The sequence below is a fragment of the Sus scrofa genome, chromosome 14, assembly GCF_054392235.1.
Source record: "Sus scrofa isolate SSC_HxYL_T2T_F1_AM1 chromosome 14, Sscrofa_HxYL_maternal_Yorkshire_Landrace_v2.0, whole genome shotgun sequence".
Lineage (NCBI taxonomy): Eukaryota > Metazoa > Chordata > Mammalia > Artiodactyla > Suidae > Sus > Sus scrofa.
Window position 1 is genome coordinate 72,296,466 of NC_139396.1, and position 21,691 is coordinate 72,318,156.

General features: G+C 45.6%; 1 protein-coding gene across 7 annotated transcripts in view; it reads right to left on the reverse strand.

The window, feature by feature from the left end:
- SLC25A1 (solute carrier family 25 member 1) overlaps positions 1–14,766 on the reverse strand; it is a 46,037-nt gene extending 31,271 nt beyond the window's left edge. For all 7 annotated transcript variants that reach the window (XM_084992759.1, XM_084992757.1, XM_021071932.2 and 4 more), the window contains exon 1: positions 14,692–14,766. The gene's annotated coding sequence lies outside the window, so the exon portion shown is untranslated. The remainder of the gene's footprint in view (positions 1–14,691) is intronic.
- Between the last annotated feature and the right edge of the window lie 6,925 nt (positions 14,767–21,691).

The window sequence follows — 21,691 nt, forward strand, 5'->3', positions numbered from 1 at the left end:
TCTGTGCCTGAGGGGATGGACACATAGGTGCTGTGTTTCCCTTAAGCCCCCACCCCCATCTCCAGGAGAGCTGCACTGTAAAAGGGCTGGGGAAGGAGTTCCACTGTGGCGCAACTGGATCAGTGAGGTCTCTGCAGTACCAGGGCACAGATTTGATCCCTGGCCCCAGCACAGTGGGTTAAAGGATCTGGCGTTGCAGCATAGGTTGCAACTGTGGCTCAGATCTGATCCAGAATTTCACATGTGGTGGGGTGGCCAAAAAAGATTAACAAAAAAAGGAAGGGAGAAAATGGAAATGTTTAATAAAAGGGGGGCTGTTGGGGAAGACCACCATGCTGGTCGTTGCTGAGGCCCAGATTACCCCAAACAGCAAACGGCATGCCAGATGGGGTCTCTCAAAAGTACAGCAAAAAGAGAACATGCAGAAAAGCCAAAAAGACTGTTAAGAATTCAGGAAGTTTGGGAGTTCCCGTTGTGGCTTAGTGGAAACAAACTTGACTAGTATCCAGGAGGAAGCGGGTTTGACCCTGTCAATGGGTTAAGGATCCAGTGTGCCTTGAGAAGTGATGTAGGTTGCCTTGAGAAGTGCTGAGGTGCAGGCCAGCAGCTGCTGCTCCAGTTCGACCACTAGCCTGGGAACCTCCATATGCCTCAGGTGCAGCAAAAAAAATGACGTTTAATAACTTCTTCAATTGCCATTAAGACAGTTTACAGGGAGTTCCCGTTGTGGCTCAGAGGCAACGAACCTGACTAGTATTCATGAGGATGCCGGTTTGATCCCTGGCCTCACTCAGTGGCTTAAGGATCCAGCGATGCTGTGAGCTACAGTGTAGGTTGCAATGCAGCTCTGATCTTGTGTTGCTATGGCTGTGGTGTAGGCTGGCTATTGTAGCTCCAATTCGACCCCTAGCCTAGGAACTCCCATAAGCCTCAGGTACAGCCCCCCCCCCCCAAAAAAAGATCATTTTGAATATAAATATTCAGCTACTTTTTTCAGTGGAAAGGTCTTAACTTCCAGATGCCCATATATCTCCTGAAATCACAAAGTAGACCCTGTTTCCATAACAAAACAGAAGCACAGGCAAAGCCAATTTTTTTTTTTTTTTTTAGGGTGGAACCCAGGACATATGGAGGTTCCTAGGCAAGGGGTTGAATCAGAGCTATAGCGGCCAGCCTATGCCACAGCCACAGCAACTTGGGATCTGAGCCACATCCATGACCTACACCACAGCTCACGGCAAAGCCAGATACTTAGCCCACTGAGCAAGGCCAGGGATCAAACCTGGATTCTCACGGATACTAGTCAGTTTCATCTCCAATGCACCACAACAGGAACTCCCAAAGTTAATATTTGGCACTCAAATTTTAGATCCAGAAGGAGCTTTAACTTTTCAAGGTAAGTGATAACGCATTTCACATAAAACACTAGCACCCTGGAACACTTGCCAGGAAGAATCATGGCAAGAAGATTCTATGTCCTCAAAGTAACTGGGTTTTAAGCTCCTGAGACCCCAAGTCCAGGGAAGTGACTATTAAACCACAGTGGCACTGCCATGGATGTTTTACAATAGAAGAAGGAGCAAGAGTCACACGCTGGGCTGCCTGGATCTCCTACCCCCTGTCAAGCCCCCTCTGAGGTCATGGGCACCATGTGGCCCCCTCGAAGACTCACAAGGCACATGGTGGCCTCCCAGACAGAGCACCCGTAGGGACAGGGCTCTTATTGAACAGGATGTGCAAAATACAGCTTCTGCTAAAACTTTTGGAACGAAGTTTAAACTATTTTTTTTTGTCTTTTTGTCTTTCTAGGGCCGCACCCGAGGCATATGGAGGTTCCCAGGCTAGGGGTCTAATCGGAGCTGTAGCCACTGGCCTATACCGCAGCCACAGCAACTCAGGATCCAAGCCGAGTCTGTGACCTACACCACAGCTCACCGCAACGCCGGACGCTTAACCCACTGAGTGAGGCCAGAGATTGAACCCGCAATCTCATGGTTCCTAGTCGGATTCGTTTCCTCTCCACCACGATGGGATGACACTTGACTATGAGTTTCTGACACCTGTTCAATATTTAAGGTAACAGCAGGTGAGGTAAAATTCCTTTCTGAAAACCCCATCAGGCATACCTTCCAGGGCCATCACCATGGGGGCTGGAGGCATGATAGATTGTCTGCAGACAGCACCTCAGACAGATGCCCTCACGTCACTCATGGCAGCACTCACGACCTGCCAGGCTGGTCTGGGGCACACAGACACCTGTCAGGGCCCACGGTCAGAGTGCTGGAGCCAGTGTTGGTTGGATTAATTCTAGGTTTTGGAGTTGAACAGAAAAGAAGTGTTTGATTAACGTAAGCCTTTCCTCTCTGAAATAGATCCCATTTAAGTCAGATCAGAGATCAGCTAAGGGAATTTGGGGCAAATGCTAAGGTGTGGTCTGAGCCTTCCACAGCAGCAACAGCGGGAGGGACAGTGCCAGAACAGGGAGGGTGCGGACGGCGCTATGATAGGGCCTGTTGGGAAGGCCTGGGTTAGGCCCCGGGGAGTTTCTCTGGGGAGACCCCATGGAGAGCTTTCTGTTGAAGGCCAGAAAGGTGGGCAGGGCAAGAGTGAGGGTAAAATTTCCTTTTGCTCTAGTCCTGTCAAGGTCTGACCAGGATGTGATGGATGGTCGATCTGTTGGAACTGCAGGGGATGAGGTGCAGTGAGTTGCTCGGAGTGTGAGGGAAACATGTAGTTCAGGACACCAAAGATCTGGGAAGGTCAGGTGGGGCGGTGAGGAGCAGCTCCCACTGGGGAGCACAGGCAGAGTCCTCACAGGGAGGCCTGTGGGGAGCATCACAGAGGCTGGTTCCTCCAAAGGAACAGTAACAAAGAACTATCGGGGAGCTCTTGCCTTTTTTTTTTTTATTTTTTGTTTTTTTGTTTTGCAAGCAAGCAAAGTCTTTATTAAAGTAAAGCAAATAGCTCCCAGGGATGCTGGGAGTGGAGAGAAGAGTTCCCGTGCTCTATTGTCCTACAGGGGTTTTTATCCCTTAAAGATGGGGGCAGGTACCAACTTGGGGTCCATAAAGATGTGGTTTTCTCCCATTGGCCTTGCTCTGTTACCTGTATCAGTCCTTATTAAATAGGGGTTTTAGGGCTGGAAATGTCCCATAAGTCTCATGGTGGAGCTTTTGCTTTTTAGGGGAGGGGGCTGAGCCCAGGGGCATGTATTAGTTCTCGGGCCAGGAATGGAGCCTGTGCTGTAGCAGTGACCAGAAACACAGCAGTGACAATGCTGAATCCTTAACCCACTGAGCCACCGGGGAACTCCCTCTAGTAATTATTGAACTGGTTCTCCCTCATTATGGACAAGAGCTCCTCCCCGTCTCTCCCTGGCACTCTGGATGCTGCAGCTGCCCAGCAGAATGGCTATGGGACAACAGGTCACCTCACCCCCACATCCCGCTGGGCCAGGAGGCAAGTCTGCCTTGCATAGTTCATACCCAGGCAGCCTGAGGCCTCCTGGTCAGGCAGCCGCCTCAAAGCCCAATGCTCACGAGACTGGGCACTGAAGCACAGGCTGAGCCACCTGCAGTTCACAGGAAGGACGAACTGCCTTCTCAGTGACCCACCAAAACCAACGAAATGCCTTCTCAAAAACATACGCAGCAGGAGTTCCTGTCGTGGTGCAGTAGAAACAAATCTGTCTAGGAACCATGGGGTTGAGGGTTCAATCCCTGGCCTTGCTCAGTGGGTTAAGGATCCGGCGTTGCTGTGAGCTGTGGTGTAGGTCGCAGATGTGGCTCGGATCCCGTGTTGCTGTGGCTCTGGTGTAGGCTGGCAGCTGCAGTTCTGATTGGACCCCTAGCCTGGGAACCTCCATATGCTGCGGGTGTGGCCCTAAAAAGACAAAAAAACGAAAATAAAGCAAAATAAAAACATCCTCCTGGGAGTTCCCATCGTGGCTCAGTGGGTTTGGAACCCAACTAGTATCCATGAGGCTTCAGGCTTGATCCCTGACCTTGCTCAGTGGGTTAAGGATCCTATGCTGCCACTAGCTGTGGTGCAGGTCACAGATGTGGCTAGGGTCTGGTTTTGCTATGGCTGTGGTGTAGGCCTGCACCTACAGCTTTGATTTGACCCCTAGCCTGGGAACTTCCATATGCCACAGGAGTGGCCCTAAAAATAAAGAAAATAAAAAATATAGATGTCCTTCTGGAGAAGATTAAAGGCAGGGCGAAGGCTGGTTGAGGCAGAAAGGAAGCTTCAGGGAAGAGGGCAATGCCCCCACTTCTCAGTGGGCACTGAAGCTCCACTGTTCTACTCAGTTCCACTGAAGAGCTCATCTTGGTTCTGAGCAGTCAGGATTCTCACATTTTCCCAGGTTTAGAGGAGGCCACAGCTGACCATCAGTCACCTCTGGGGGAAGGGGCTGCCTCCCTGCTCACAGCTTGCATGTCTATGCTGTCGGAACACACATGCCGCTCTTGTACTTCTGTGTAACTTGTGAGAAGACACACAAAAAAGAACATTCTTTCTAATGGATCCAGCTACTACTAATGAACAAATTGAGCCTTTTGGTCAAGAATAAGGAGGGACTGGAAAGTCAGTATTTAAGGGGGACAGAGTGTCAGTTTGCGAAGATGAAAGTTCTGGAGAGAGGGTGACGATATTCGCACAACATGGGGATGTATTTGATGCCACTGGATGTGCACCTAAAAATGGTTAAAATGGTAAATTTTATGTTATGTGTATTTTACCACAATAAAAAATTAAGGGACAATTTATTTATTTATTTAATTTTTTAGGGCTGTACCCATGGCATATGGAAGGTCCCAGGCTAGGGGTCAAATCAGAGCTATAGCTGCCGGCCTACAGCACAGTCACAGCCATGCGGAATTCAAGCCATGTCTTCACCCTACACCACAGCTCATGGCAATGCTGGATCCATGATCTACTGAGAGAGGCCGGGGGTCGAATACTCATTCTCATGAATACTAGTCTGATTTGTTTCCTCTGAGCTTCATTAAGGGACAATTTAAAAGTGAATTATATACTGTGGCTGCTAAGAAGCTAAAAACTAAAATCAATCACATGTCCCAGGAAAATACATCCATCCACAGGGCATTTGAACACACTGAGTTTTTTTATTTTTTTTAAGATAGTTGCTTTTTGTTTCCCTTATTACAGCTGCATCTGCAGCATATGGAATTTCCCAGGCCGGGGGGGGGGGTGTCAAATCGGAGTTGCAACTGCCAGCCTGTGCCATGGTCATAGCAACACCGGATCCGAGCCACATCTGCAGCAAGGCTGGATCCTTAACCCACTAAATGAGGTCAGGGATTGAACCTATATCCTCATGGGTACTAGTCGGGATCTCAAGCCACTGAGCCACGATGGAAACTCCCCGTCCTCACTCTTTTATTGTGAAATATTAAAAGCAGAGAGCAGCAGGCATAACTCTTCCAGACTTCAGACAAAATTACAAAGCTACAGTAATCAAGACAGTGTGGTACTGGTACAAAAATAGACATATGGATCAACAGAACAGACAGAGAGCCCAGAAATAAACCCAGACACCTATGGTCAATTTAATCTTTGACAAAAGAGGCAAGAATATAAAATGGGAAAAAGACAGTCTCTTTAACAAGTGGTGCTGGGAAAACTGAACAGCTTCATGGAAATCAATAAACACAAAATAAACTCAAAATGGTTTAAAGACTTAAATATAAGACAAGATACCATAAAACTCCTAGACGAGAACATAGGCAAAACATTCTCTGATATAAACTGAACAAATGTTTTCTAAGATCAGTCTCCCAAAGCAAAGAAATAAAAACAAAAATAAACAAATGGGACCTAATCAAACTTCCATGGTTTTGCATAAAAAAGGAAACTGAAAAACAAAACAAAACAAAACACAAAAAACCCCTGAAAAGAAAACCTAAAGAATGGGAGAAAATAGTTGCAAATGATGTAACCGACAAGGGCTTTATCTCCAAAAATATACAAACAACTCATACAGCTCAAAAACAAACAAAAACAACTCAATTAAAAATGGGCAGAATACCAGAGTGCCCATGTGGCGCAGTGGTTAACGAATCCAACTAGGAACCATGAGGTTGCAGGTTCAATCCCCGGCCGTGCTCAGTGGGTTAAGGATCCAGCGTTGCCGTGAGCTGTGGTGTAGGTCACAGACGTGGCTCGGATCCCGCATTGCTGTGGTTCTGGTGTAGACTGGTAGCTACAGCTCCAATTAACCCCTAGCCTGGGAACCTCCATATGCCGCGGGAGCAGCCCAAGAAATGGCAAAAAGACAAAAAGACAAAAAAAAAAAAAAAAAGGCAGAATACCAAAATAGAGATTTCTCCAAAGAAAACATATGGATGGCCAACAGGCACACGAAAAAATGCTCAACATCCCTAGTTATTAGAAAAATGCAAATCATAACTGCATTGAGGTACCACCTCCTACTGGTCAGAATGGTCATCATTAATACATCTACAAAGAACCAATGCTGGAGAGGGTGTGGAGAAAAGGGAATCCTCCTGTACTGTTGGTGGGAATGTAAATTGGTTCAGCCAGTATGGAAAACAGTATTGAGGTTCCTCAGAAAACTAAATATAGAACTACCATATGATCGAGCAGTCCCACTCCTGGGCATACATCTAGACAAAACTACAATTCAAAAAGATTCATGCACCTCTATGCCCACTGCAGCACTATTCACAATAGCTTAGACATGGAAACAACCTAAATGTCCATCAATAGATGAATGGATTAAGAGGATGAGGTACATGTACACAATGGAATACTACTCAGCCATAAAAAGAAAGAAATAATGCCATTTGCAGCAATATGAATGCAACTGGAGATTCTCAAATTAAGTGAAGTAAGTCAAAAAGAGAAAGACAAATACCATACGATATCACTTATATGTGGAATCCAAAACTAGCACAAATGAACCTATCTGCAAAACAGAAACAGTCTCATGGACATGGAGAACAGACTTGTGGATGCCAAAGGGGAGGGGGAGGAAGTAGGCTGCATACGGAATTTGGGATTATTAGATGCAACCTATTACATTTAGAATGGATAAGCAATGAGATCCTGCTGTATAGCACAGGGAATTATATCCCGTCTTTTTGGACAGAACATGATGGAAAATAATATGAGAAAAAGAATGTATACATGGATGACTGGGGGCAGCAGAAATTGACACAACATTGTAAATCTACTCTAATAAAAAAAAAAAGAGTTAAAAGCAGACAGTAGAGCCTGGCAAGCACCCCCACTCTTACACTTACAGGAAGAGAACCAGTATTTCACAAGCCACATGGCACTATCAATTTTAATAAACATCCGGTGACCCAGGAATTTAATCAGACTACCACATCCTACAATGGCACATATATTCTAGTCGAAAACAGACCATGACGAGGCTGTTCTCCACAGCTTGACCAACCGAAATGCTTTGCAACTAATAAAAATGGTGAATCAGGTATATAAGTGGCCACTACATGGTAGGCTTAAAAATATAACACAGGGAGTTTCAATTGTGGCTTAGCGGTAACAAACCTGACTAGTATCCATGAAGATACGGGCTCGATACCCGGCCTTGCTCAGTGGGTTAAGGATCTGGCGTTGCTGTGGCTATAGTGCAGGCTGGCAGCTGCAGCTCCAATTCCCTAGCCTGGGAACCTCCATATGCTACAGGTGCGGCCCTAAAAGTTTCAAAAAAAAAAAAAAAAAGACGCAAGAGTCTGCAGGACCCCTGTGGGTTTGTCTGAATTTATTTCAGGTTTCTTGAGTATGCAGGTTCACTGATGGACAGTCTGTGTCCACAGTGCTTTCTGTGCACTGTGCTTCTCCCCCAGCACTTCCTGCACTTGGCTGGCCTTGTTCAACCCACTTTCCAGTGCCAGCAGGCTTACTCCAACGTTTGGTGCAAGTCCTGGGCACTGCCATAAATCTCCCTGTTCACATTCCCAGGAGCTGGCACAGGTACTAGAAAGAGTGTGGGATAGAGTTCTAGAGGCAGAATTGCGTGAAACCAGGGGATATGTCAACAGAACAGCCCCTGTTAGTGCAGCTACTGTCTCCACAGTAAGAGGTGGTTCTCTGAGGTGGTCTTCATGTCTGCGTCTGTCCTGCAGAGACCCAAGTGTAGACTCTGCTCTTACACGCCTGTGTGTTCTGGGTAGCCCTTACACTCAGACCTTTTCCATATGTTCTTCTGATACTTCATGCTTCCTTTTCCATGTTCCAGTTTCTGATCCACCAGAATTTATTTTGGTAAGAGTTTCCAGCCTCTGCTTTTTCCTGAATGGGTCCAGTTTTTCACAGTTTCATTTAATAATCTCTCAAATGCCATCATCATCTCACACTAAATTCCCAAGTGTATTTGTGTCTATCACGTATCTTTTTTTTCTTTCTGGCTGTCCACTAGATCTGCTCAAGTTCCAGGGCTAGGGATCAAACCCGTGTCACGATTTTGGACTGTGCCATGGCTGAGGCAGTGCTGGATCCTTAACCTGCTGTGCCACACTGGAACTTCCTGGGTTTTCTAAACTGTCACTTTATTCTTAGTTTGGATTATATGACGATCTTCTGATTTCAACTCTAAACACCATCAAGAATTTGTACCCAATCTCTTGAGCAGAGTACATTCTTTTTTTTTTTATTTATTAATTTTTTTTATTTGTATTTTTGCCTTTTCTAGGGCTGCTCCCAGGGCATATGGAGGTTCTCAGGCTAGAGGGGTCTAATTGGAGCTATAGCTGCTGGCTTACACCAGAGCCACAGCAACATGGGATCCGAGCCTTGTCTGCGACCTACACCACAGCTCACAGCAATGCCAGATCCTTAACCCACTGAGCAAGGCCAGGGATCAAACCTGCAACCTCATGGTTCCTAGTCGGATTCGCTAACCAGTGAGCCACGACGGGAACTCCCAGAGTAGGTTCTTAAAAATTAGTGGCTGAGTCCAGTTTCTCATGTAAGAGCTTATATACATATTTATGGCATTTGGAAAAGGTAAAACTGCCTCACAAACATAGGACAGTGTTTTAACAGAGGAGAACAGTGGATCCCAAAATAAGTCAGGGACCATCAGAACCAGACAAAATGAAGACGGTGGTCTCAGCCAGGTGGTATTTTGCAGCCTCTGCAAACAGGTAGGGAAACTGACTGCACGATGATACTACTGGGCTGGGGCCAGGGGTGCTGAGCACAGGGCAATCCCACAGAAATAACTCTATGTCTAAAGTATCAAATCTCGCTGAGGTTTACTCCACACACTAAAACAGTGTCCCAGAGAAGTGGTTTTCCTTTAGTCAATGGGAATAACCAAGGAGTCCTGATCCTAGAAGAATTATTCTCATGGGTAACCTAGCTACACATTTAAAACAGCCCATGTAAGAGGTGATACAAGTAGACAACATGCAATGGGTCCTTTTCAGATCCCTAGACCTGCAATGAAGCCAACCCAAATTCCAGGCTGACAGTGAGGATGACAAAACAGACGATTCATCTGACTATCCTGCTATACTTAAAGCCGAGGGACAGCGGTCCAACTGGAGGTGGGGAGACTGGTCTGACCAGGGAGGGACAGCAGTCTGGCTGGGGGCTACAGCTGTGCCAACACAGGGTTGGTGGAAACTCCAGCTGCTGTTGTCAAAAAGCCAGACACTCCACTGTGTCCAGCACCCCACTCGGTCAGGCCTCCTCTGTGTCCCTCTCCTTCCCTGCTCATCCATTCCCCAGCCCTGGGGCCCAGCATATGGATGTTAAGTAACTAATTAGTAGAGAAGTTACTTGTTTTAGGCAGCCCAGAAAACATGCAGTTTAAGAAAATATATTTCTCCTGCTGTACAGCACAGGGAGCTATCTCCAATCACTTGTGATAGAACATGATAGAAGATAATATGAGAAAATAAGCGTACATATATGTATGACTGGGTCACTGTGCTGTAGAGCAAAAAATGACAGAACACTGTAAATCAACTATAATATAAATTAAAAAAAAAATAAAATATATCTTGGAGTTCGTGGCGCAGCGGAAACGAATCCGACTAGGAACCATGAGGTTGTGGGTTTGATCCCTGGCCTCGCTCACTGGGTTAAGGATCTGGCGTTGCCATGAGCTGTGGTGTAGGTTGCAGATGTGGTTCGGATCCCGTGTTACTGTGGCTGTGGCGTAGGCTGGCAGCTGTAGCTCTGACTAGACCCCTGGCCTGGGAACCTTCATATGCTGCGGGTGCGGCCCTAAAAAGCAAAATAAATAAATAAATAAAAATATATATAATTTATAATATATTTATTATATATATATTATATATATATAATATTTCAAACTGACCAGCAAGCTTTTTCCTAGGGTTAAGAGGGGCCCTATAATTGATGGCCTATGAAGGGTGGTGATATTAAGGTCTTTTCTGAACTTAGCTAAAATCCTAAGACTAGGTTGGTACAGGATAGTTTAAAAACCATTTTAATAGCACTTTACTGAACCTCTCTCGAATTACAGCACTTCAGGTTTTCTCTATTTTCAAACCAATGCATAAGGCCTTATATTTATCCTGGGTAAATGTCAACTACTCGGATTCTAGCCTGTCAAGATCTGTTTGGATTCTAATTCTGTCCCTGAACTTTGCTGCCCCAGCTCCACGCCCCCTTCCTCAGCCAGCTGAGAGCAGTGACAATCCCTCCTGGCGCAAAGGGACCAGAGGGACCAGCAGGCCTGCAGAAGAAGAAGCAGTAGAAGAAGGGGTGGAACAGTCTGAGGCTGCAGATCCTCAGCAGAAATGCAAAAAAAAGTCATGAGGGGCAGGGGAGGCAAAGAAGCATTTCCAGGGCACGGTAAAGGGGACCAACTACTGTCCTGAGGGTGGGGCTGGTAAGCAATTCTGTCCAACACATGCTGAATGCAGTCTCCCTGTGTCCTTTCCATCTGGGTGGTTGGTACCCGGTGCATATGTCCTGTGAGGACACGCTCCAGCCAGATGCTGCTGAGGCCCTGGGGAAAGGTGACTCAGGTCCATGCGGGGCCTGACGACTCTATGAACCCAATCCACGTAGCCTGGGGCTTTTGAACAATCAAATATGTTCTGTGGTGATGCTTTGTTTTTCCAGAGACCTTCACCTCAAATCCCTCCAACACTCCACCTGCCACACACCTTCTCCATAAATAACAAGTCGGGGGGCGGCCAGCCAGTGCAGCCAGGGCTCAGCCTGCAAGGTGCACTCCGTGAGCTCACACAGCACCTCACAGAAAGCTTTGCATAGATGCAGCACCATAACCGAGGACACAGGGAGCCACTGCCTGTCCTAGAGTTTCAACCCTCACCAAGCCAGGAACACGGGGACAAGCCACAGGGATGCTAAGGCTGTCCGTTCAAGCGCCACCCTCTCCTCAGACTCCTGCCCGCTCTCCTCCCTGTGCCAGGAGCTCAGAATGTGGCCTCCTTCTTTACTTGTGAACAAGACTAACCTCTGGACGACGCCTCTCAGCTTCAAGTGGGGCTGTCTGGGAAGCAGCCTCGGTCAGAGCCCAAATTCCCATGATGGGGGGTTGCAGGGGGGTTGAGAAGCACCAGGAAGACCTGGGACCCGCTGCTCCAGAAACTCTCGAATGGCCTGACGGTTTTGTGTCTAATGTGGGCGTCACCTCAGGGACATGCCCACATTCAAAGCCCTGAGGGCACAGCCTGCTGGCTTGCCGTGGCTGCTGTGCGCTCTCTGTGAGGGAGAGGACCTGTGGTTCTGGGCAGAAATCCTGTCCACCCCCGCCCAGCTGCCCGGATCCTCAAATCACCCGTCCTTAGTTCCTGGGCCTTTTTCCACACTCAGACAGCACAGACAGCAGCAAACCTTCAAACTCAGATATCTGACTTTTATTTAAGTTCAAATCATCCTTCTAGTCCAGGAAATGTTTCTCATATCAGTCCTCCTCCTGGATCAGTAAAGTGGGTAAGTTGCTGCCACGTGAAGGTGCCGAGGAGGGAGCCTTACTAGACGCATAGGTGCGAAAGTGTGGCCCCTGTGCTCTGGCTTCCTGAAGGGCTGACAGCAGAATAAATGTTCCTGCACACGGAATTCTGTTTTCCACAGACCTCTCTAAAAAAACTGCTTTTCCACTGGGGAAAATCTGGCCTGACAAACAGAAGCAAATGAATATCCTTACAATCAGATCACTTGCAAAATGTCTAGAATTATTTTTCTGTGCATGGCATGAAACCAAGAAAAGCCAAGTTTGAAGGACCGGAACTGGTATTTTCTCAGTCAACAGCTTAGGTCTCCCCCTCCCCATAGGCATAGCTGGAGAACCCACTTCCACACTCTTAAAGAACTTCTGGTTTGGGGGAGAAGTCAGGTGGACCCAGAGCCAGAAAGTGAGACAGCGCTGATGCCCTAGTAACGGGACTGGTGGAAAATTGGCCCCACGTATGCGCCCTTGGGGCCTGGAAAAGTCCACAAAACTGGACAATCTACATTATAACTGATCAGTCACTGATTATACCAGCATGTTATTACAAAATCAGTTTCATTCCTTCCAAGATATGAGGGCCTGTTCTGGACCAGGTGGTAGGAATACAACTGCAAACAGGAGCAGGTCCTGAGCTCACAGGCCAGGAGGGCAAATGACAAGGATGACATGCTGGGACGAGGGCTGTACTGAGGGAAGCCCCAGGCCATGGAGCTAGGCCCCAGAAGGCTGAGCAGCACTTGGCTGGTAGCAAGAGGGGTGGGGAGGACCCATTTTGCAGAGGCAGGAGCACATGCAGGAGTGCATGGGCAAGGGTGTCGGGTGGGAGAAGGTTCTGCAAGACAAGGAAAGCAGCAGTGAGGGGAGGGTCTCAGAGTTCTGAAGAGGAGAAACACCGGAGACTGTGAAGGACCAAAGGCAGCAGAGGAAAGGTCCTGAGGAGGCAGCCAAATGCGGTGTCATGTGTGCTGACAAGTCCTGGAAGGTGTCTGTGATGCTGGAGGTTTGAGTTTATGCTTTACCAGGGGTTGATAACTACAACCTGTTTCTAATGGCCCAACTAAAAACGAGTTTGACATTTTTGAAAAAGTTTTTAAAAAGGAAAGACTATGTGATAAGAGACAGCCTGTGTCCTCAAATCCTAACCTTTACGAAAGTTTGCGTGATGTGCACTATTCACAACAGCCAAGATGGAAGCAACCAAAATGTCTATCAACAGAGGAAAGGATAAAAAATATGTTGTGTATATACACAATAGAATATTCCTCAGTCATAAAAAGAATCTAAAAAATGATACAAATGACTTACTTATAAAATAGAAATAGACTCACAGACATAGAAAACAAACTTATGATTATCAAAGGGGAATGGGTAGGGGAGGGGAGGGATAAATCAGGAATTTGGTATTAACAGATACAACTACTATATACAAAACAGATAAACAACAAGGTCCTACTCAACAGCATAGGGAACGATATTCAACACCCTGTGAATATGTACAACTGAATCACTCTGCTGTACACCCCAAACCAACACAACATTGTAAATCAACTACACTTCAATAACAACAACAAAAGTCTGCAGGTGATACTGGCAAAAACAGACACAGGGAACAATGGGGCCAAATCCAGCCTGCAGGCTGTTGAGGAAGGAAGGGACGTGATGGAGGGGTACCCTGACTCTTTCTGGCTGTGAGGCAGGGCTTCAGGAGGATGGTGAAGAGGAAGAGATACCAGCACGATTACCCAAATAGGGAGAAGCACCAAGAGCGGATGGGGGAAAACACAAGGAAGATAAGTTGCTACTGAGCAAGGCTGTGTTACAGGGAGATGTAGGTTCTGGAACACAGATGAAAGAAAGATCCCCTTTCTGAGGTGACCAGGCAGCTGCTGACACGTTTGTAAGGCTGTAGCATGGCGATGACAAAGGTCCAGGTATGGCTTCGTTTTCACCATCACGAGCTGGCAGCCGGGGAAGTGGCAGGATCAGAGACTTAAGAAACAGGGGGAGGTTTTGAGATGTCGCAGCGAGGGAGAGTGTTAAGACTAGAGAAACAAGAAGTGCGGGGCAGCTCCTCCACCCACGGGGGCCCGGACACCACAGGCCATAAGTATTTTCCAGATAACAGACTGTATCCCTTCAAGACATTATGAACTTCGATGGGAAATAAAAATGCCGTTCGCTCCCCTGACTTTTAAAGAAGCACAAGTTATGGAGTCAGAGACGTGGCCCATCTCGGAGGCGCAAACATGTTAGGAGTCAGAGGCAGAACATCTGAAACCTCATTCAAAAAGCTAAAATTGGGGTGTCACTGTGCCAAAAGTGCCTTTTAAAACATGGCGCTGACGTCCCTGGTGGGGCGCAGGGACGGGACGGGTGTCCCTGGGGGTCGAGAGCCAGGAAGGCCCCGCGAAGCTCCCCGCTCACTCCCGCCGGACGGCGGACGCCGGGAGAACACCGCGGGCAGGTGCGGAGCGTGAAGCTCGGCGGGACACACGGGCCGCGTGGCTCCAGTCGTCCAAGCGCTGAGAGGTTGCGAGGTCTGGGCAGAGTTTCACCCAGCTCACCATCCAGGTCCGAGCCCCAGGGGCTGTTCAGCCCGCGAGCCTCCAGGCGGCCCCGCCTCCCCATCGCTCTGGGCGCGGGTCAGTAGCTCCCACCAGCTCCCCCGGAGGCTGATAGGACCGAACGCGCGACCCTCCCGCGCTGAGCCTGGGCCTCACCTGGAAGGTCCCGGCGGCGGGCGGAGTGACCGGAGACTGACGGGTGGACACCGCAGACAGACCACAGAGAGCGCCAGGCCGCGGGCGCGCATGCGCACAATATACTGCACGCGCCGCTCCCTCCGCTGGCCGCGGGGTCGGTGAAAAGTAGTGCGGTGTGGCTGCAGGTCGTCCCAGTCCTCAAGCAGGAGCGCGTCGCACTACCCTGCCTGTTCCCACAGCAGGTGCGCGGGCAGGTGAAGGGGCCCCGGGCTGACCCCACCCCCGCCAGTGTCCAGGGCAGGTGCGCGGGCAGGTGACGGGGTCTCGGGCTGACGTCCACACCCTGTCCCGGCTGCCAGGGTCCAGGGCTGGTGAGGCTAACCGGAGACTAGGCGTGGGTTGCACTCAACAAGTTCCCTGAGTGACCCGGTTTGCTCTCGGCCGCCCTTGCCCAAGAGTGTGCAGAGAGAAGGCAGTGGGGGAAATTCTGGACACTTGGGTTCAGGGAGACTTTTTAAAATCCAGGCACCGGCTAAAAACAGTGCTAAAGGCGTCTTGTAAGTGTGAGTGACGTGTTTATGTGCAAGGCGCTCCTTTAGGAAACATCTTTCTAGAGAGTACTGGGTCCGAACATGAGTGCTGAGAGCTGCGAGGTCGCCAAGCAGCAGGTGATCAGCGGAAGGCGTGAAGGTCCCCAGGATTGCCTGTGGTCCAGCACTGGAGTGCCCACCTGTCTTGACATATGACGGTGAACATTTATTCACATACTTCTAGCTATCTGTACATCTTCTTTGGTGAGGTGTCTCTGTATACAGAGCTTTTGTCTAATTTTTTATGGTTGCTTGTTTTCCTATTGTTAAATTCTGAGAGATCTTTAAAGAGTTTGTATATATCGCATCCAAGTTATTTATCAAATGAGTAATTTGCAAATACTTTTTTTTTTTTTTTGGTATTTTTGTCTTTTTAGGGCTGCATCTCGGCATATGGAGGTTCCCGGGCTAGGGGTCGAATTGGAGCTGCAGCTGGCAGCCTATATCACAGCCACAGCAACACGGGATCCGAGCCGCATCCCACAGCTCACAGCAGCGCCAATCCTTAACCCACTTAGCAAGGCCAGGGATCGAACCCGCAACCTCATTGTTCCTAGTTGGATTCGTTAACCACTGCGCCATGACAGGAACTCCTTGCAAATACTTTTGAGTCTTGTTTTTTCATTCTGACAAAGTTCTCTTAGAGTAGCATTTAAAAAGTCTAGATCCTTTTTGTTTTTTGCATGTGGATGTCCAGTGCTTCCAGCAGCATTTGTTAAAAAGACTATTTTCTTCATGAATTACCTTTGTCAGATTATTGAAAAAAATTACACATGGGTCTACGTAATGCTCAATCATCCTCCTGGGCATTTATCTAAAAAAAAAATTTATGTTTATACAAAACTTCAATAGAAGATTTAACTGTAATAGCCAAAAAATGGAAACAGCCCTGATTGATATTCTTCAACAGGTAAATGGTTAAATAAATGATGTAGCAAAACCATGAAATACGGAGTTCCTAACATGGCTCAGCAGGTTAAGAAGCCAACATAGTATCTTGTGAGGATACTGGTTTGATCCCTGGCCTTGCCTAGTGGGTAAAGGATCTGGTCTTGCCACAAGCTGTGGCATAGGTTGCAGATGTGGCTCAGATGCCGAGTTGCTGTGGCTGTGGTGTAGGCTGGCAGCTACAGCTCTGATTTGACCCCTAGCTTGGGAACTTCCATATGCAAAAGCTGTGGCCAAAAAAGGAAAAAAAAAAAACCACACCCAGCACAACAAACAAACAGAAACCAAAAAACCAAGAAATAGTATTCAGTAATAGAAAGGAACAAAGTATACATGAGACAATTTGAATTCATCTCTAATTATCCTGAGGGAAAAAAGCCAATACCAATAGATTACATACTGTATGATTCCTTTTTTTCTTCATTTTTGGTCACACCCATGGCATATGGAAGTTCTTGGCCCAGGGATCCAATCTGAGCTGGAGCTGTGACCTGTACCACAGCTGCAGCAACAATGGATCTTTAACCCACTGGACCAGGCTGGGGATCAAACTGGTGCCTTCACAGAGACAAGCTGGATCATGAACCCACAGCTGGAACTCCCTGTATGATTTCTTTTATTTTACATTCTTGGAATGAAAGATTGCAGACATAGAGAACAGATTAGTGATTGCTCTGGGTTAAGGAGATGATGGGTGAAAGGGAAGTGGTTTGGCTCAGAGAGGGCAGCACGGCTCCACTTAACAACAGAATATATGTATTTAAGTGTATATGGAACATTTCTGGAATAAGCCATAAAACAAACCCTAGTAAATCCAAAGGATAGAAATAATACAAAGTATGTTTTCTGACTACAGTGGAATAAAGTTCCATCAATAACAAAAATAAAATTGGGAAACTCATAGATACGTGGAAATTAACACACTCAGGTGATGAATGAGTCAAAGAAGAAATCAAAAGGAAAGTAGAAAATAACATGAGATGAATGAAAATGAGAACATAACACACCAAATCTACAGGCTGTTCCTAAAGCAGTGCTTATAAGGAAATTTTATAGCTTTAATCACATAATGTTCTGTCTTAAGACACAGGAAAAACAGGAATGAACTAAACCTAAAGCAAGCAGAAGAAAACAAGTCATATAAAGATTAGAGCATAAATCTATGAAACAGAGAATAGGAAAAAATAAAGAAAATAAAGGAAACCAAAAGCTGGTTTTTTGGTGTTTTTTTTGTTTTTTGTTTTTGGTCTTTTTAGGGCCATACCCATGGCATATGGAGGTTCCCAGCTTAGGGGTTAAATTCCTACACCACAGCCACAGCAACCCCAGATCCTGGATGCATCTGCAACCTATACCACAGCTCACGGCAATGCCGGATCCTTAACCCACTGAGTGAGGCCAGTGATCAAACCTTCATCCTCTTGGATTTTAGTCAGGTTTGTTTCTGCTGAGCCACGACGGGAACTCCAAGAGCTGGTTCTTTTTGAAGATCAACAAAATTGTTGAACTTTTAGCTATACTGACCAAGAACACAAGAGAGAAAACTCAGATTAGTAGAGTCAGAAATGAAGGAGGGGATATTACTAATTTTATAGAAAAAAGGATTATAAAGGAATACTATGGACAATTGTATGCAAATTAATTAGATAACTTGAAATGAACAAAGCTCTAGAACGACAAACTGTTGAAACTAAGTAGAAACAGACAATCTGAATAGACCTATAAGGATAAAAAGATTGATAGTAATAAAACAACCACCCACAAAACCAGCACAGGCCTATTTGGCTTTATTGATAAATTCTGCCATACAATTAAAAAAATATATTACCAATTCTATACAAATTCTTCAAAGAAAAGAGGAGGGAATACTTCCCAACTCATTCATTCATTTTGGAACATTCTGACACCAAAGCCAGAAAAGACCTCACAAATAAATTGTAAAACAATCTAACTTTTAAATATGGACACAAAAATCTTGAAAAACACAGGATACATAAATTATACACCATGAAAAAGTGGAATTTATCTTAGGGATACAAAGATGGTTCATTGTACAAAAATATATTAATTAGCATTATAAGGGAACTTCTTCAACCTGATGAAATGTTATCTATTAAAAACCCACAATTAGTATAATACTTAATGGTGAGAGACTGGATGCTTTCCCAAGGTCAGCGACAAAACAAAAATGTCCATTCTTGCTGCTTCTATTCAATGTTGTATTAGAGGGTCTGGCCAGAGCAATCAGGCAAGAAAAGGAAATAAAAGGAATCTAGATAGGCTCTCTATTCACAGATGACATGATCTTATATATAGAAAATCCTAAGGATCCCAGTAAAAATTATTAAAACTAATAAGTTTAGCAAGGTTGTAGAACACAAGAGTAATATACAGAAATCAACTGAATTTCTATACACTCATAGAGAACAATCTGAAAGAGAAATATAAAAACACTTCCCTTTATGTAATTATTTATTTATTTAGTCTTTTTAGGGCCGCACCTGAGGCATATGGAGGTTCCCAGGCTAGGGGTCAAATCGGAGCTGTAGCTGCCAGCCTACGACATAGTCATAGCCATACCAGATCCAAGAGGAGTCTGCAACCTACATAAAAGCTCATGGCAATGCCAGATCCTTAGCCCTCTGAGTGAGGCCAGGGATCGAACCCGAGTCCTCATGGATACTAGTTGGGTTTGTAACCCACTGAGCCACAACAGGAACTCCACTTCCATTTATAATAGCATTAAAAAATATACTACTTGAGAAAAAATTTTTTATAAAAGAACTGTTAGGGAGTTCCCGTCGTGGCGCAGTGGTTAATGAATCCCACTAGGAACCATGAGGTTTCAGGTTCAGTCCCTGCCCTTGCTCAGTGGGTTAACGATCTGGCGTTGCCGTGAGCTGTGGTGTAGGTCGCAGATGCGGCTCAGATCCCGAGTTGCTGAGGCTCTGGTGTAGGCTGGTGGCTACAGCTCCGATTCAACCCCTAGCCTGGGAACCTCCATATGCCACGGGGGCGGCCCAAAGAAATAGCAAAAAGACAAAAAATTAAAAAAATAAAAAAATAAATAAAAGAACTGTTAAATTTATATACCAGAAACTATAAAACATTAGTGAAAGAAATTAAACATCTAAATAAATGGGAATTTTCTTGTGTTCATCAATTGAAAGATGATATATATATATTTTTTCTTTTGGGGCCTGTGGCATATGGAGTTCCTGGACCAGGGCTCAGATCTGAGCTGAAGTTGGGATCTCTCCAGTGCTGCATCCTTTAACCCATTCTGCTGGGCCAGGAATGGAACCTGTGTCCTGCCACCGATCTTGTGCCACAGCAGGAACTCCTGGAAGATGATATTCTAAGATGGCATTATTCCCCAAATTCATCTTTGGTAATGGTTTCTTAGATGAGACCAGAGAAGCACAAGCAACAGAAGAAAAAAACTGTTAAGTTGGACTTCATCAAAACTGAAAACCTTTAAACTTCAAATACACTGTCAAGAAAGTAAATATCCAACTCCACGAAAATAAAACAAAGAAAAAAGAAAGTAAATGTATACAATGGGAGGAAATATTTGTAAATCACATTTCTGATAGGGAATTTATATCTAGAATGTATAAAAACTCTTACAACTCAATAATAAAGACAACCCAATTTAAAGAATCTTTTTTTTTTTTTTTGCTTTTTAGGGCCACATTCGTAGCATATTGAGGTTCCCAGACTAGGGGTCAAATCAGAGCTACAGCTGCCGGCCTAGGCCACAGCCACAGCAATGCCAGATCCAAGCTGCGTCTGCGACCTACACCACAGCTCATGGCAATGCCGGATCCTTAACCCACTGAGGGAGGCCAGGGATTGAACCCAAAACCTCATGGTTCCTAGTCAGATTCATTTCCACTGCGCCACGACGGGAACTCTTGACAAAGGATCTGAATAGCCATTTCTCCAAATAAGACATTCAAATGGCCAATAAGGACATTATAAAATGATCAACATATTTCGTCACCAGGTATATGCAAATTAAAACCACGAGGTGACTTTTCATACTCACTCATATGACTATAATAAAAAAAAATACAGCTAAGAATTGTCCCTGAGAATGTGGAGAAATCAGAACCCACATACACTGCTGGTATGAATGTAAAATGGTGCAGTCATTGGGAAGACAGCATGGCAGTTCCTCAGACAATTCCAGAGTCACCATTTGACCTACTAATTCCCTTCTACATATATATCCATGAAAGAAAACATGTCCACACAAAAACGTGTACAAGGATGTTTTTAAGTGTTATGCACACTCACTAAAATGTGGAAACAAACCCATATATTTATCAATGAATGACTGAAGAAAAACCTGGTATATCTTTAACTTATAAGAATTTTTTCTTGGTAAAGCTGTTATTTTTCTAAAAAGGAAAATAATGAGATATCCTTGTGATGAAAATGTTCTGTTTCTTTAAAAACAAAACAGAAACAAAACTTAAGAGTGGAATACCTGGGTTCTATGATGTGTGTGTGTTTAACTTTACAAGGAACTGTCAAACTATCTAAGTGACTATACTATTTTGCCTTACTGTTAGCAATGCATGAAAGTCTCGGTTGCTCCAAATCCTCAATATTCAGGATTTTATATATATTCTTAAATTTAAGACATTCTAATAGGTATGTGTTGTTATATTATTGTGGTTTGACAACACATGACAACACTGGCTCTAAGACACACCTGCAACCAACACCACAGCTTGGGGCAACACTGGATCCTTAACATACTGAGCAAGGCCAAGCGTCAAACCCATACTCTCACAGACACTATGTCGGGTTCATTACTGCTGAGCCAAAACAGGAACTCCTCTGGGCCAATTTAGATTGATCAGATTATTCTCATCTTGCATCGTGTTCCTGCTTCTTTGTTTGTTTTTTGTCTTTTTGCCATTTCTTGGGCCGCTCCCTCGGCACATGGAGGTTCCCAGGCTAGGGGTTGAATCAGAGCTGTAGCCGCCAGCCTACACCAGAGCCACAGCAACAGGGGATCCGAGTGTTCCTGCTTCTTTGTGTGCCTGGTAATCTTTGCATAGATGTCAGACATTGTGAACCATATCTTGCTGGATGTTGCATATTTCTGTATTCTTATAAGTCCTCTATGGCTTTGCGATGTAATTGATTACTTAGAAATATTTTGATACTTTTGGATCTATTTTATTTTTTGTTAGATGGATCTGGAGCAGGGCTCCAACTATTCTCCAAAACTCTGGCAAGACTTCCTGAGTACTGTATCCAAGCTTGTGAGTTGTGTGTTTTTCTAGTCCAATTGGTAGCAATATAGCCACTATACCTTGCCCTGGGTGAAAACTAAATTTTCATCCTCATCATTTTGGATGAATCTTTACCTGGCCTTGGCCATTTCCTCACAGCATATGCACTGATGAGGATACAGTGAAGGCACACCCTCTGTTGAGCTACTCTTTATATCCTGTTCTGTA